This window comes from Schistocerca americana, chromosome 5 (assembly GCF_021461395.2).
Source record: "Schistocerca americana isolate TAMUIC-IGC-003095 chromosome 5, iqSchAmer2.1, whole genome shotgun sequence".
Taxonomy (NCBI): domain Eukaryota; kingdom Metazoa; phylum Arthropoda; class Insecta; order Orthoptera; family Acrididae; genus Schistocerca; species Schistocerca americana.
In genome coordinates this window covers 507,594,197-507,608,967 of record NC_060123.1, presented here as the reverse complement: position 1 = coordinate 507,608,967, position 14,771 = coordinate 507,594,197, and positions in this window count along the sequence as shown.

Genomic DNA, 14,771 nt, shown 5'->3' with positions numbered 1-14,771 from the left:
GAAACCTTGGTAAAGATTTCTTTATCCATTGCAACTAGTCAGCTGTTTATAATTTTACTAAAATACACAAATTATTCTGCTGCAAAATAACTGTTCACATTCTTGGTACCGTTTTGATTAGTTATACTGGTACCAGGCTTCAACAACAACAACATAATTTACTTTTTTTCGTGTTGCAAATGTTATGGTAAGAATTAGATTTACACTTATATTACATCCTACGTCAGTATTCCACAATGTTCACCATCTGGATCTCCCTTTATGTCCTTTCACGTTGTGCAGTTGTCCTCCTCTCTTCATTCGTATTTCGGCTCTCCGTCCGTCCATTACTCCATCATTTCCTGGTCTTCCTTCGCCATTCGCATCAATCTCGATTGCAGCACACACAGGCCTCTCTGTAACATACATCTAAGACATCTCCACATTATTAATTCTACTCACCTTTATTTACCACTGTTTCATCACGCCGAATCTGTCTTTATTAATCACACTGCTTCACGTCGCTTCTTTCCTTAAATATCACCTTTATCCACTGCTATTTATCACGTCGCTTCTCTGTCTACCTACCATCTATATCCACTCACTAATCATCACGTCGTTTCTGCTTGATCCTTATTCATATGACAAAAAATACGTACATACACCACTCTGTCGACTCCTGTTCATGACTCATTCGACCAGTCTATTCCGTCATACGTCCTGACATCCCGCCTGAAAACTCTTATGTTCGATTTCACCCTGCACAACGTTACACACCACAAATAAATACACTGACTATCTACCATAACTTGCCTACTTTCGATCTGTCCTTAACTTTTCCATAATTTGATGTTAGAAATGTGATGAAGCCCACGCGATTGTTTTCCCTTGATCGTCTCAATCAGTACAGCATTTTCATGGACAATCCGCCTAACTCTGAATAGTTCAATGTACACAGTAAAGAATTTGCTAGTTAGGAATTTGTGCTTACATGAAAATTAAATGTGTGCAGAGAATATACAAGTTGGGAGAAAGGGACAGCACAAGTGTTAGAAACTTTGGTGCCAGTGGCCTCTTTCCCTCACACGAGATTACGAACAACCACACGCAGCACTTCATTATAACTGTCACCACGACAATGACATACTATAGATCAGATGGCATCTAATTAACACGAGATTCCGAACAACCATACGCAGCACTTCATTATAACTGTCACCACGACAATGACATACTATAGATCAGATGGCATCTAATTTAAAAACTTCGATCACATTACTGATGTTACCTGTAACAGCATTATAAACGTACCCTATTCCATACAGATCACAATGTTGACTTTTTACATTACGTGTTAAGTACCTGCAATAGTCAAATCGCACTAATTAAACTGGACTCATTGGCATTATTACATAACACTTTTAGCAACTGTTTTTTTTTTTTTTTTTTTTGAGGAAACAGCCCTTTTACTTTAGTGTTCCAAATAAAAATTTGCAAATTTTGCTCTGAGAGACCAGCCTAACAGATTCCGTTACTGGTGTTTTATACTATGATCAGAAGTAAGGTATTTGCATTCCTACATATCAGTAGAATATGTCTGCTACATAGACAATTTTCAGTGCCAGCGGCATGTGTTTTAAGGCAAGATGCTAAGGACTGATATGTTGGATTAGTTTCTCCTATCCATCAATCCATTATGACAAGAATGAAATGCCAGGATTCCATGCTCTCCTGTCATTCTGATAGTTTCTGCCGTTCCTATCCTCGACTCTGTCTGACCAATGAGTCGTATCTCCGTTTACGATGTTGCTCTCATTACCAAGTTCCTGTAACAAGTGCTGAAATGACGAAGAATCGTCTAAGCCTCTGCCTGCTATCGCTATATCTCTGCGCAATTTCACTGACAACTTCGTTATACAGGTCCTAATGAGCTCCCGAGGTTCGTATGACACCTCCAAATACCTATTTCGTCTCAGCATTTCCTGATAGCACGCCACTGGATCTCTTATACCACCTTTGTTACAATTTGGCATCACCAGTATGCTTTGCTTAACCTGGTCCTGCTTACTTTTCGACCAGAATTCATTTAAAAACTTATCACAAAATATCTTGTAGCTACTACAGTCTTTAATAACTTCCTGCATTTTCGCTCTAGCCTCGTCCCTCAGATGGTTGCACGTAAACTTCATTTTGAGGAGCGGTCCCCACGATGAAGGTAATGAATCTTGAAATTGAGACAGCCTTGGACTATACCCAGTTGGGTTTGCCACCTGTTTTATCCGATAAAACCGTTCTTCTGACTCTCTGAATTCGTCTTCCTCTTTCTGCCTATTTTCCTTTTTTGAATTTATCTCACTCTCCACCTGCAATCTACCTGGTGGTGTGTCACCTTCGCTACTGCGCTCTATTTGCAACTGTGCTAGTACTTCCCTATGTTTCCTACTTATTTCTAATTGTGCCTCTTTAAACTGTAATAGTGATTGTATCTCCTCCTGGTCGGCATAAACCTCTCGCTGCGTACTGTCAGAGCCTGTTTCGCCTCTTATACTGATCTTTTCTACATCTGTGCTAATCGTATTCATTCTGACCACTACCTCCGCAACTTCATCCCTGTGATTATTTAGCGCCACTTCCTGCCGGGTGACTTGAGCTTGCACGCTGCAAGTAAGTCCTCCACTACCTCTTTGATTCACTTATCCGGCAACACGTCCCTACGTTCTGTAATATCACTCTGTATTACAATTATTCTTACCTCCAAATTATTGCTTTTTCTTTCACGGCGTCACATACTTGCTTCAACGCACCCAGATTCTTCTCCCCCTCACCTAACCGATTATTAACTGCGGACAGACGCTCATCGATAACTGTGTGTAGCTTACTCATTGCTTCTTTATTTCCCTTATCCATTGCTTACAATCTTTCCTTATTATCTTTATCCATCGCTAACAATCTTTCCTTATTCGCTTCCAATCTTTCCTTATTATTTTTATCCATCGCTTCCAATCTTTCCTTATTATCTTTATCCATCGCTTCCAATCTTTCCTTATTATCTCTATCTATCCTCTGTAAAAACTACAGTAGCACATTGTCATTTGCTACTTTCGGTGCGCTCACCACGCTCGTCTGAGAAACCATAGCTTCGCTAACGATAGCTGCACTTTCACCGCATACCGGACTTAGTCCCGGCTCGCCCGAGTCGTCGAGAAAAGCCCCCGATTGTGGACAAAGCCCGCTGCCTAAAGGATCACCTAGCCGCGGTCCGCTGACCAATTCAGCCCCTTCTGAGTGTTTGCTGTTCTCGCTCATTAACCCAAGGGCGACACATACTGTGGTGTCACCGCCAGACACCACACTTGCTAGGTGGTAGCCTTTAAATCGGCCGCGGTCCGTTAGTATACGTCGGACCCGCGTGTCGCCACTATCAGTGATTTGCAGACCGAGCGCCGCCACACGGCAGGTCTAGAGAGACTTCCTAGCACTCGCCCAGTTGTACAGCCGACTTTGCTAGCGATGGTTCAATGACAAATTACGCTCTCATTTGCCGAGACGATAGTTAGCATAGCCTTCAGCTACGTCAATTGCTACGACCTAGCAAGGCGCCATTATCAATTGCTATTTATCTTGTGATGCATGTACCGTCAAGAGCTATGTTCACCGCTTATGGATTAAAGTGAAGTATTCCAGCAGCTTCGTAATTTATTTGCTAGTCTCATTTACTTTACCTATTCCAGACCTCACGCCAGCCTGCGTGAGCTTAAACGCGTGCCTTTTGGCTTCCTCCTAGTGGCTTGGCTGTCTTGCCAAGTGACAACAGTTTGGCGACGAGGATTTTGCGTTCGTATTGATACAGACTAATTTCCTTGTGTAATGGCTTCGCCACCATCTCCAGATGTACTGCCTGATTTTTATCGCTTGCAGAATCAGCAGACGTAGGCCTTATTGGATGCCCTTGGACAGCTCGTCCAGGGTCAACGTGCAATGCAAAACGATGCGGCAGCCGCCGCTCCACTGCTACCGCAGCCACAACACGCTGTTGCACGTCCTTTTCGTCCTTTTGATGCGGCACTGGAAAGCTGGACAGAGTGGTCACGCCAATTTGGATTCCATTTCGCCGCCTACAGAATTCAAAGTAATGAGCTGCAGCCTTTCTTATTATCGTGCGCCGGCGTGTCCACGTACCGTGTGATAGTGAAACTGTTTCCCCGACGCGATGTAGCAACTCTGTCCTACGAAGAAATTTTGTCTGCATTAGATGCGTATTTCAAAGAATCAGTCAATGTAGTTGCCAAAAGGTACACCTTCTCTCATACAAAACATACGGCAGGTCAGACTAATCGGGACTGGGTTGCGATCTTACAAGGCCTTACTAGGGATTGTGCTTTTGAGTGTCAATGTGGACTTCCTTATTCAGATACTATGGTACGTGATGTAATTGCACAGAACTTTTCTGATGTTCGTATACAGGAACAGATTTTGAAACTAGTCAATCCCTCCCTTCAACAAGTAATGGACATATTGGATCGGCAGGACACACTTGACTTTGCTCAGGAATCATTTGAAACTTCACCGGCTGTGTGTCACATTAACCGGTCCGCCGGGCGAGCTACACGGAACAGTAAACAGCCCTCGCGCCCGTCCGCACAGCTGCCGCCAAGCTCTCCGCCACGTGTGCCGTGCCAGCAAGCAAATGCAGTGCTAAAATCATGCCCGCGTTGTGCTACTAGACATTCGCGTGAGAATTGCCCATCACACCTGGCTATTTACTTTTTCTGTAATAAAAAAGGACATGTTCAAAGTGTTTGCCAGAAAAAGCTCAGAACGGACACTCACAACCATTCAAGGCCCTTTGCTTCGCGCAGGAATCGGAATCAAACCCAGAATACTCAGGCTCATGCACCTTCACCAATGGAAATTCATGTAGTTCATTCCACTCTGCCCAGTGCCACTCTCTCTAACAGTGACTGTGTTCATCCCACAAATAGTGTGCGTCGACATCACCGGAAATCCCGTCAAGTCGCAAGTGATTCTGTACCAGTGTCAGTTCACGTTGCACGAGACAGTCGCTCTTGTCGTCAGCAGGACAATAAACTTTTTGTAGACTTGGACATTAATGGCAACGTGATACCATTCCAGCTCAATACCGGAGCTGCAGTTTCACTGATCAATCACGACATGTACAAACAGCTGGGCACACCTCCGTTGCGTGCTGCCAATGTTAAGTTAAGTAGTTATTCAGGATAAGCAATCCCTGTGTTACGACAGTGCAACCTTCTTGCAACATACAAAGGACAAACAAAACTTGTGTCATTGTATGTCCTTCGTTCTTCTTCTGCAGTGAACTTGTTTGGTTTAGATTTGTTTCAGTTGTTTAACTTGTCTATAGTAAATCAGGTCCTATCAGTGAACCAGACTGTGCCTTCAGCCAGTATTTCTCGTCTATGTGAAGAATTTGCAGACATTTTTGCACCGGGCCTCGGTTGCACTAAGAACTACAAAGCACTTTTGGAACTGATAGTAAACGCGCAACCGAAATTTTTCAGAGCGCGCAATGATCCCCACGCATTGCGTTATGATTCGCAAGAACATTAAACGATTTGGAATCACAAGGTGTAATTGAACGTGTGCAGGCTTCTCTCTGGGCACCACCCTTAGTAATTTTGCAAAAGCCTTCCGGAAAATTGAGACTTTGCGTGGACTTCAAGGCAACAGTGAATCCACAACTAGTGACTGCAACTTTTCCTTTACCCCGCCCGAAAGATCTTTTTGACAAACTGTGCCCGGGTAAATATTTTTCGAAGTTGGACCTAGCAGATGCGTACTTGCAACTACCGGTGGACGAAGAAACCCAGCGCGTTTTAGTGGTTAACACGCATCTTGGTTTGTATCGATTCAAACGATTGCCATTCGGGTGTGCATCCGCCCCTGCATTGTTTCAGCAATATCTGCAAACTGTTTGTGCGTCGGTCCCTACTGCAGCAAACTATCTGGACGATATTGTGATCTCCGGAAAGACGGAAGAAGAACATTTAGCCAATCTCAGGACATTATTTCAGGTCTTGCGACAAAATGGTCTTTGCTTGCGGAAGGACAAATGTGTGTTTTTTGCTCGTGACTTACGCTATCTGGGCTATGTACTCAATGCCCAAGGCATACATCCCAATCCAGAGCACCTCCGTGCCATACAAGACTTACCTTCGCCGCAGACTTTGAAGCAGCTGCAGAGTGTGCTGGGAAACATCAGTTATTATCATCGCTATGTGCGCCACGCCTCTTCCATTTCAGCTCCGCTTCATCGCTTACGCCGTAAAGGTGTTCCGTTCGTCTGGACGACGGAATGCGAACGAGCCTTTCGCCAGTTGAAATCGGCGTTGCTTTCCAATACTTGTCTTACGCCATTCGATCCCCGGAAGCCCCTTTTGTTGATGGTGGATACATCGGATTTCGGGATCGGTGCTGTGCTTGCGCACAAAGATGGATCGCACGATCGCCCTATTGCCTTTGCGTCCAAATTGCTCTCTTCTGCGCAAAGAAATTATTCACAGATCGAGAAAGAAGCTTTGGCTCTCGTATTTGATGTTACAAAGTTTCATGATTTCTTGTATGGTCGTCACTTTACCATCATCACAGACCACAAACCTTTGACATCGCTTTTTCATCCGAACAAGCCTGTACCTCCACGTACAGCGCAGAAATTCATTCGCTAGTCAATTTTCCTCTCGCAGTACCGCTGCGATATCTTGTATCAGTCCACTGCTAAGCACGGAAACGCCGATACGTTGTCCCGTTTGCCTGTTGCTGAGGATAGAGCATTCGATTCCTCCGAACTTGCATGCATGTTCATTGATTCGGAAACCGATGACGTGGTCGAATCGTTTCCGATTGATTTTCTTCGTGTAGCTACAGCCACGGCTGCTGACCGTGTCCTTGCTACCGTTCTGCGTTTTGTTGCTACGCAATGGCCCTTGTCAAAGTCACGGATCGAGGATCCGTTAGTTCGCCGATTTTTTGCTCACGAGGAGAGACTTTTTGTTCGACGTGGGGTTTTGCTGTTGCGTTCTGATAATGATCAGCCCAGGGTCGTGGTCCCACGTTCGTTACAGTCCTCTGTCTTACGGCTTCGCCACCAAGGACATTGGGGTATAGTGAGAACGAAACAACTTGCTCGTCAGCACTGTACTTGGTTCGGAATCGATGCTGCGATTACGAATATGTGCTCTTCTTGCATGGCGTGTGCCGAACAACAATCCGCACCACCGCAGAAATTCTTTGCATGGCCGAAAGCCTCTACCCCTTGGCATCGCTTACACATCGATTTTGCTGGTCCATTCTGGAATGCTCGATGGTTGGTTGTGGTAGATTTATTCAGTAATTTTCCTTTTGTAGTCCGGATGTCTTCCACGACGTCATCTGCCACGATCCAAGCGTTATCCGCTATCTTTTGCATTGAAGGTCTTCCACAGACTATTGTTTCCAACAATGGTCCACAATTCATGTCCGCAGAATTTCAGTCATTCTGAAAGGCCAATGGTATTCAACATCTGACGTCCGCGCCGTTTTCGCCGCAGTCAAACGGTGCCGCTGAACGTTTGGTCAGGACTTTCAAGTCCCAGATGTTGAAGTTGAAAGAGTCGCATTCTCGGGAGGACGCGTTATTGCTCGTTTTGTCCTCGTATCGCTCTCGGCCCGGAGATGGTCGCTCACCGGCTGCGTTGCTCCACCGTCGCCCTCATCGCACCTTGATGTCTTTGCTACATCCACCGCATCAGGTTTCTGTGCAGCGACAGACACCTGCTTTTGCCCCAGGCGACGTTGTATACTATCGCAACTATCGAGGTTCACGGCGTTGGCTCGCAGGGCGCATTCTTCGCTGCCTCGGCCGCGCTATGTATCTGGTTTTGGGGGCCTCTGGTCAGGTGCGTCGGCATCTCCATCAGCTGCGCCTCTGTCGTCGCACGGGTTCTGCCGCTCCCCGTCTGCTTTCAGCGACGGTGCCGTCCGGTCAGCGCCCTGGGGACCCATCTACTCGCCTCATCCCCAGGTGTTACCGACGCTGCCTTCCAGTTTGCCCCATAGCGACGCGCCGCCGCCTGTTCTCCCGCCGGCGACGCCCGCAGTGGACGCGTCGCTGCGACCGCCGGGCGCCTCCCTGGGTCACGCGCCGCCGATCGCTTCTCGTGACCGGTTGTCCTCCGCCATGGAACTCTTGCCCGCTCCGGACCACATGTCGTCTTCGCCCGGCGGGTGCCCCGACCCGATGGAGGTCGTCCCTTCGGCCCCTCCTGTGTCTCTAAGGGCGCATACACCGCATGTTGGCGTGCACCCTGGACTAGGTTTTCAGGCGTTTCCTAGCTCCCCTCGGACCGAATGGCAGGGTGCGGGTGGCACAGCCTCGCCTGTTGTTAGGCTCCCCACCTCGTCGCATACGCCAACATGGGGTCCTCACCACGGCGGGCGTAAGCCTTATACCACAACCGTCCGCCGATTTGCTGGGAATGAATGTGGTGTCACCGCCAGACACCACACTTGCTAGGTGATAGCCTTTAAATCGGCCGCGGTCCGTTAGTATACGTCGGACCTGCGTGTCGCCACTATCAGTGATTTGCAGACCGAGCGCCGCCACACGGCAGGTCTAGAGAGACTTCCTAGCACTCGCCCAGTTGTACAGCCGACTTTGCTAGCGATGGTTCAATGACAAATTACGCTCTCATTTGCCGAGACGATAGTTAGCATAGCCTTCAGCAACGTCATTTGCTACGACCTAGCAAGGCGCCATTATCAATTGCTATTTATCTTGTGATGCATGTACCGTCAAGAGCTATGTTCACCGCTTATGGATTAAAGTGAAGTATTCCAGCAGCTTCGTACTTTATTTGCTAGTCTCAATTACTTTACCTATTCCAGACCTCACGCCAGCCTGCGTGAGCTTAAACGCGTGCCTTTCGGCTTCCTCCTATTGGCTTGGCTGTCTTGAAAAGTCACAACACATACTTCCTGTTCCACTGCTACGTTCACCCCAGAATCACAACGATCTTCCAGCCTTGGACGATATACCAATTAATTACATAAAAAAAATAAAAGATCCTTACCAATCCAGAAAGAAATTGCAAACAAAATAAATTTTACTTCTTAGCGCTGTCACAATATATTCCATCAAAAAATTTTAACAGCAAACCCTAACAGCAAAATCCTGGCAGGGTCGAATTATGAGAGGCACCCACATGCCTTGCTCATACTGTGGCATCAAGCAGTCAGGTCTGCCAAGCGAGTGGATTCATTTTTTATTTATCAAGTAACATGAGCTCTAGTACTCACAATTAAGTTATAAATTATTCTCCTGTTTGAATATTAACCAACGGAAACGGATATCGCGCATCTGACTATTAAAAATTTACACAACTCTGATTGTTCACTACGCACTGGCAATACCACATTTTCTTTCTTATTCAACGGCTTTGATCAACACGTGCCCATCGCACTGAATATGAATGGCGCACACATTATAAATTCTGGGTATCATGACAACATACTATTCGAAGGAAAAGGCCACCATTCTTTTTCTTTTCACTATCTTATTTATTCCGATAAATTCTATAACCTAAACACACAAATTCTATAACCTGCAACAATAACACACGAGAAATTCCGCCCAGTAGGCATGGCTTTACATCGGTGAATCTCTATCTTACGGTATCGTAATTATTTAACGCTACAGTGCACTTTCTGGATAGGATGGTGGGTCTTCTGCTATATCTCACACTTCGACTCTCACACCCATCATCACGAAACTTTCCTCCAGACCGAGTGGTGCAAAAGGGAATATGCATAACCCACTGCCTCTGAAACTATCTTGTTACTCTCCCACGCCAACCACACACACTTAAATTTCATGAAATACATCACACTGGCAACATACAATACAAAGAATAGTCACAGTGTTATAATCACATCACTTTCAGCTTTCCCACTTCAATTAAAATGCATCCCAGTTTCACACGACACTGCCCCACTTCGTAATTTTTTTTTCCTACTACGAACTCTGGAGGATATATGCACGTCTTCCTGTGCAATGCAAGCCAAGTGGCGTTGCTGGATAGACGGCTGACTCACCTTGCTTCACTCTCAGAGTATTATAGTTTGAACCAAGCGTCACACGGAAACATAACACGCAAAGTAATATTAAGAACATATTCATCACACACGCGAGTCCTCAACTGATACCATGGACGCGTACTTCTCTTTATCCTTTGTCTCATACACAGATTGACACTCACACAGTACTCACCACGTGGAAGTACTCGTCTCTAATTTCAAGTCCTGCACACGCCATTTCTTAAATATTTCCAACTTATAGTACACACGCTAGTAATTCAGCTTAACTTAAGCACTCGGAAGTCTTTCAACTTATTACTTCTCGTGGTTTCATTGTGACCGTTGGTCACTTCCGAAGATTACTACGATCCCCTTAATATTACCTGCCTGACATTTAATTCTCCCACAAAAGTTTCTGAAATAGAGAAATTATTATTCTAAACTACTCTTAAGTGTTTCACATGCATACCATGTCTCCACTCTTTTGTCTTTACGGAGCACACCTAAGACAGGTCTTACAAACACTAGATCCAGCGGCAGAGTGCTGAAATCTGGCCGTTCTTCAGGTCCTCTCGCACCTCTGCCGAAATGGGGGAGCGCCTTGCTACCATATTGGTCAGCCACATTTCAGGCGTTCAAAGCTCCGGTAAATTTTATCTCTTGGTTCCACCAAAGGTGACCAAAAGATCGTCTCAAAGATGATCATATATTCACATTCACTATCTGCGGTTAGCAGACGACCATACATTCATTCATTTCACAGATCTCACCAAACTGGGTGTAGGGATTTATTTTGTGGGAGTGCACATGTGATCAATTAAATAAATAAATTGTCATTCCTTCCCACACTGGTATCCGGCTTCACTGTATTAATTGAAATTGAGTTATTATTAGAAAAAAATATGTTGTACTGACAAGAATAACGAAGAATATTGTACCTATTTTCAATGTCGGGCGGTACTGTACCCTTTCAAATACCACGCCATAATTTTCAATAGTAATCACATACCTGTTTCTTACTTTCTGAGTCCAGCTGGCTCATTCTAATGCGCTGGACGTCTTGTATGATTCTGTGTTCCTGGAAAAAGGAATATCTTCAGTTGAATAACAGTCACAGTTAAATGCTTTATTAAAATGAATATTCAGTTTTCTAGAACCTTACATCAAAGCATTACTCTTTTCAATGTCATCACATACACAAACAACAGTAGTGACAATATGTGTTTACTGACCAGCAAATTGAAAAACTGAAAACAAGTTTTTTAAATGAAAATGTGTCCATTGTTCTATAATATTTTCATACATTGTGATTTTGTTTCATTTTTCATTTTTCTTCTAGTGACTTTCTGCGTATATGACACATGACTAGTAGGGCTGTGTGTATTCTGGTAGGCCAATTTCCCTATGTATAAAATGACGGAAAATTAAAAAAAAACTGGCAGGAAATTCAAAATGCCTAAGCTTTTCCCATTCCTACGACGCCACTTTTTAAGTAGGGCAGTTATCCTAAGTGTAAAACAGTGCAAAATTCCAGAACCCAGAATGGAAAATTAACCTAATGGTATAAACCTAAGTTGACGTACCCTGGGATCGTGTTGCACCCTGCATTGTTATCAGTTTTGTCATCCGTCATCTGATTGGTTTGATATAGTCCATCTTGAATCGCTCTCCTGGGCTAACTTCTTCATCTCAGAGCAGTATTTGCATCCTCCATTATTTGTTTGATGTATTCCAATCTTTGTTTCCCTACAGTTTCTACCCTCTGGAGCTACGTCTAGTATCATGGAGGCTATTTCCTAATGTCTTAATGCATGTCCTATTATCCTGTTATGGTGATTCTGTTGAGAACTTCTTCATTGCTTACCAGTTCAGCTAATTTTCAACATTCTGCTGTAGCATCACATCTCAGATGTCTGATTCTCTTTTATTCCCAGCCCTATGACACCAAGAATTTGAGGTGACTCATCCTGGGATACGGTGCAGTTTGTATGTTTTTCAGTTCACTTCATGCAAATTCAGAATTCCAGATTAGCTTTGGGTTTCTGTAATGTCACATATCATTTGTCCTAAGTTAAAGGACAGTTACTTTAAGTTTAATCAGTTTTCTACCAACCCACTAAATCACATCTTAACAATTTACCTGCCATCCCACATGTGTTACGCTTAACCAGTTCCCTCCTCCTGCCAGCTCACTTGGGCTTGTGTAATAGGAACAGGACAGAAACAATTACTTTTTTATCTAAAAACATGGAATCCTGGTAGAACTTCTATACACCCGCAAACTATGAAGTTCGCTTCTTGTATGGTGCAGTGTTTTATGTTGTGGAGAGCCTCAAACCACTCCTAACTGCCATGAGCCAGTGACAAACACATCCAAATCTCACGTGCGCTGTAGGACTAGCCATATAGGCAACAAACACAGTGCTCTGGGCGTCCCTGGACCGTGACTCAGTCTGCAGGACTATCAACAGGGTCACCCATATGTCTGATGTCAATTTTAATCACACTTCAACATTTTTAATGAAAGCAGCCCTTCTTCCAGAAAGGAGATGGGCAATGTAAAAGTACTTTCTTGCTGTAAAAGTGAACATCATTAATGATGAAAATGCATCTGTTCTTACAGAAGAAGACACATGGAATGCAGATGTAACTACACATTGTAAACCATTATGTATATGGCAGTGTATAACGAAGGGAATCGAATGACTGAAGTTTAACAAACTAGATTTCTTTGTTCTTTCTTTTCTTATCTTCAAAAAATCTTGACTTTTCAGATAATATGACTTTCCAAAAATATGTGTCCCATATGTTGGACTAATTCATGCACTTTACGTTTCAAATAATATGTGTTTCGACGTAAGTTGAAGTAGTTTATGCACAGAAGGAAGAACAAATTATAAACAATTGTATATATGATATATACAGAAACAGTTTAATAATGTACTGAAAAAGCATTTACAAAATACTTCTCACCAGCTAATACGTTTTCAGAATGCTGTTTTTAGTTGATGCACCTATACTTTTCTTCCCAACAGCTTGGAATGGATGTAACACAAACTCTCGAAGAGCTGATGGAGTTACAGCTTTTCTGGGATGGAGTTTACAGTTGATACATTTCAACTAAAATTGAGATGGAATATTTACGGATCCCTTGTGAGACATAACATTAAACTAAGCACGATCTTTATTGGTATGTCCAGCACCAGTGAAACCTAATGTAGTGCGCAGTTAAAATGTACAGTGCACATAGTGTGTACTCTAACCAACAAACAAACAATGGAACTGCACAAACGGTGTGCAAAACAATGTAACTCATGTACATAGTCTAAAAAAATAACTGTCACACACATGTAGTATGCAGTCTCTCATACAAACACAGGCACATGTATTTTTACATGCACTCACAGATGTACACCTGTGTACACCTATATATGCACTATGTTGAGTGTGGTACATACACAAATGCATTTTCACTGTACCTGCAACACAAACATACACGCGTACACTCTACCATTCAGGTGAATAGAGTACATGCAGTATAGTTCAGGAGCAGCATGATTGACCTACTTGTTATCAGGTCACACCAGACCAGACCTCAGTTTTGACACAAGACCAACACCACCACACAGGCACTTCAAGTAGTTGTCAACCATGAGCGCCATAAAGGTCACACGCTGCACACTCTTCACACATCCAAAAGTGTCACGTATGTCTGTACGGTTTGAGGACATTTTTAAGTGGAAACCTACAGAGACAACGATGTGTGACTCACTCACCTCAGCTTTCATCAATCTGATAACTATAGCTGGTTTTATGTTATAAGTATTATCAACTTCATATGCAGGCATGCCACAATCCTTCATCCCACTGATGAAGCTGTCCACTTTCATAAAAAGTAACTTTGGATATGTGAAATAGGTTCTCACAAACTCATAATGGAGTTTCGATAGGTCTTATATTCTCATAAAAACATAAAAAGGTTTCCTGTACTCTACAGAAACCTTAATCTTCCCTAGAATGACAAATTCTTCATTGAAGATTGTGTCCCATTTAAAAATGGGCTGGCGATACATAGCAACACGATCGCAAAGAAAACAGGGCAAAGATAGTCTGCTCCGATAGTACGAAACCATTCTTCTATGAGAAAGACAGATAAAAGAAAATTAAATAAAAATGGTAAACTGAAAATGGACACCACAAATGATTGTTGTGGCTCCAAGGATGTGGGAAAATATACACATTTTATGAACAAAAACTAATGTATTTATTATAGAAATGATTAGAAACTGGATGTGAGAAGGACGCTCGGGGACAACTACTGAAGGTGGCATGAGAGACAAACGTTAAACTGGTATTCTTTAATATGCAAATGGTTAGCATTTTAGCACGACGATACACTGTAGGTAGAAGTTACAACGTCGACATTCTGCATATGCAGTAAGATTACGCAACGAGTTTAACATTTAGATACAGCAACTGAATATGATCGTTTGCGAGAAGGTGCTGTTATGCCTCGTACACAAAAGCGAAAATTCCCACCACCATGTGTCATAATTCGACCGTGGCAGGGTCGTGGTCTTTAGAGACTGTGGTTTAGGGCTGTCGTTAGGCGGTATTGCTGCTCGAGTTGATCGGAACCCAGCTCTGACAGGTGTGCAATGAATCAGTGGTTTCAGGAGGGCCATACTCAACGCCATGGAAGA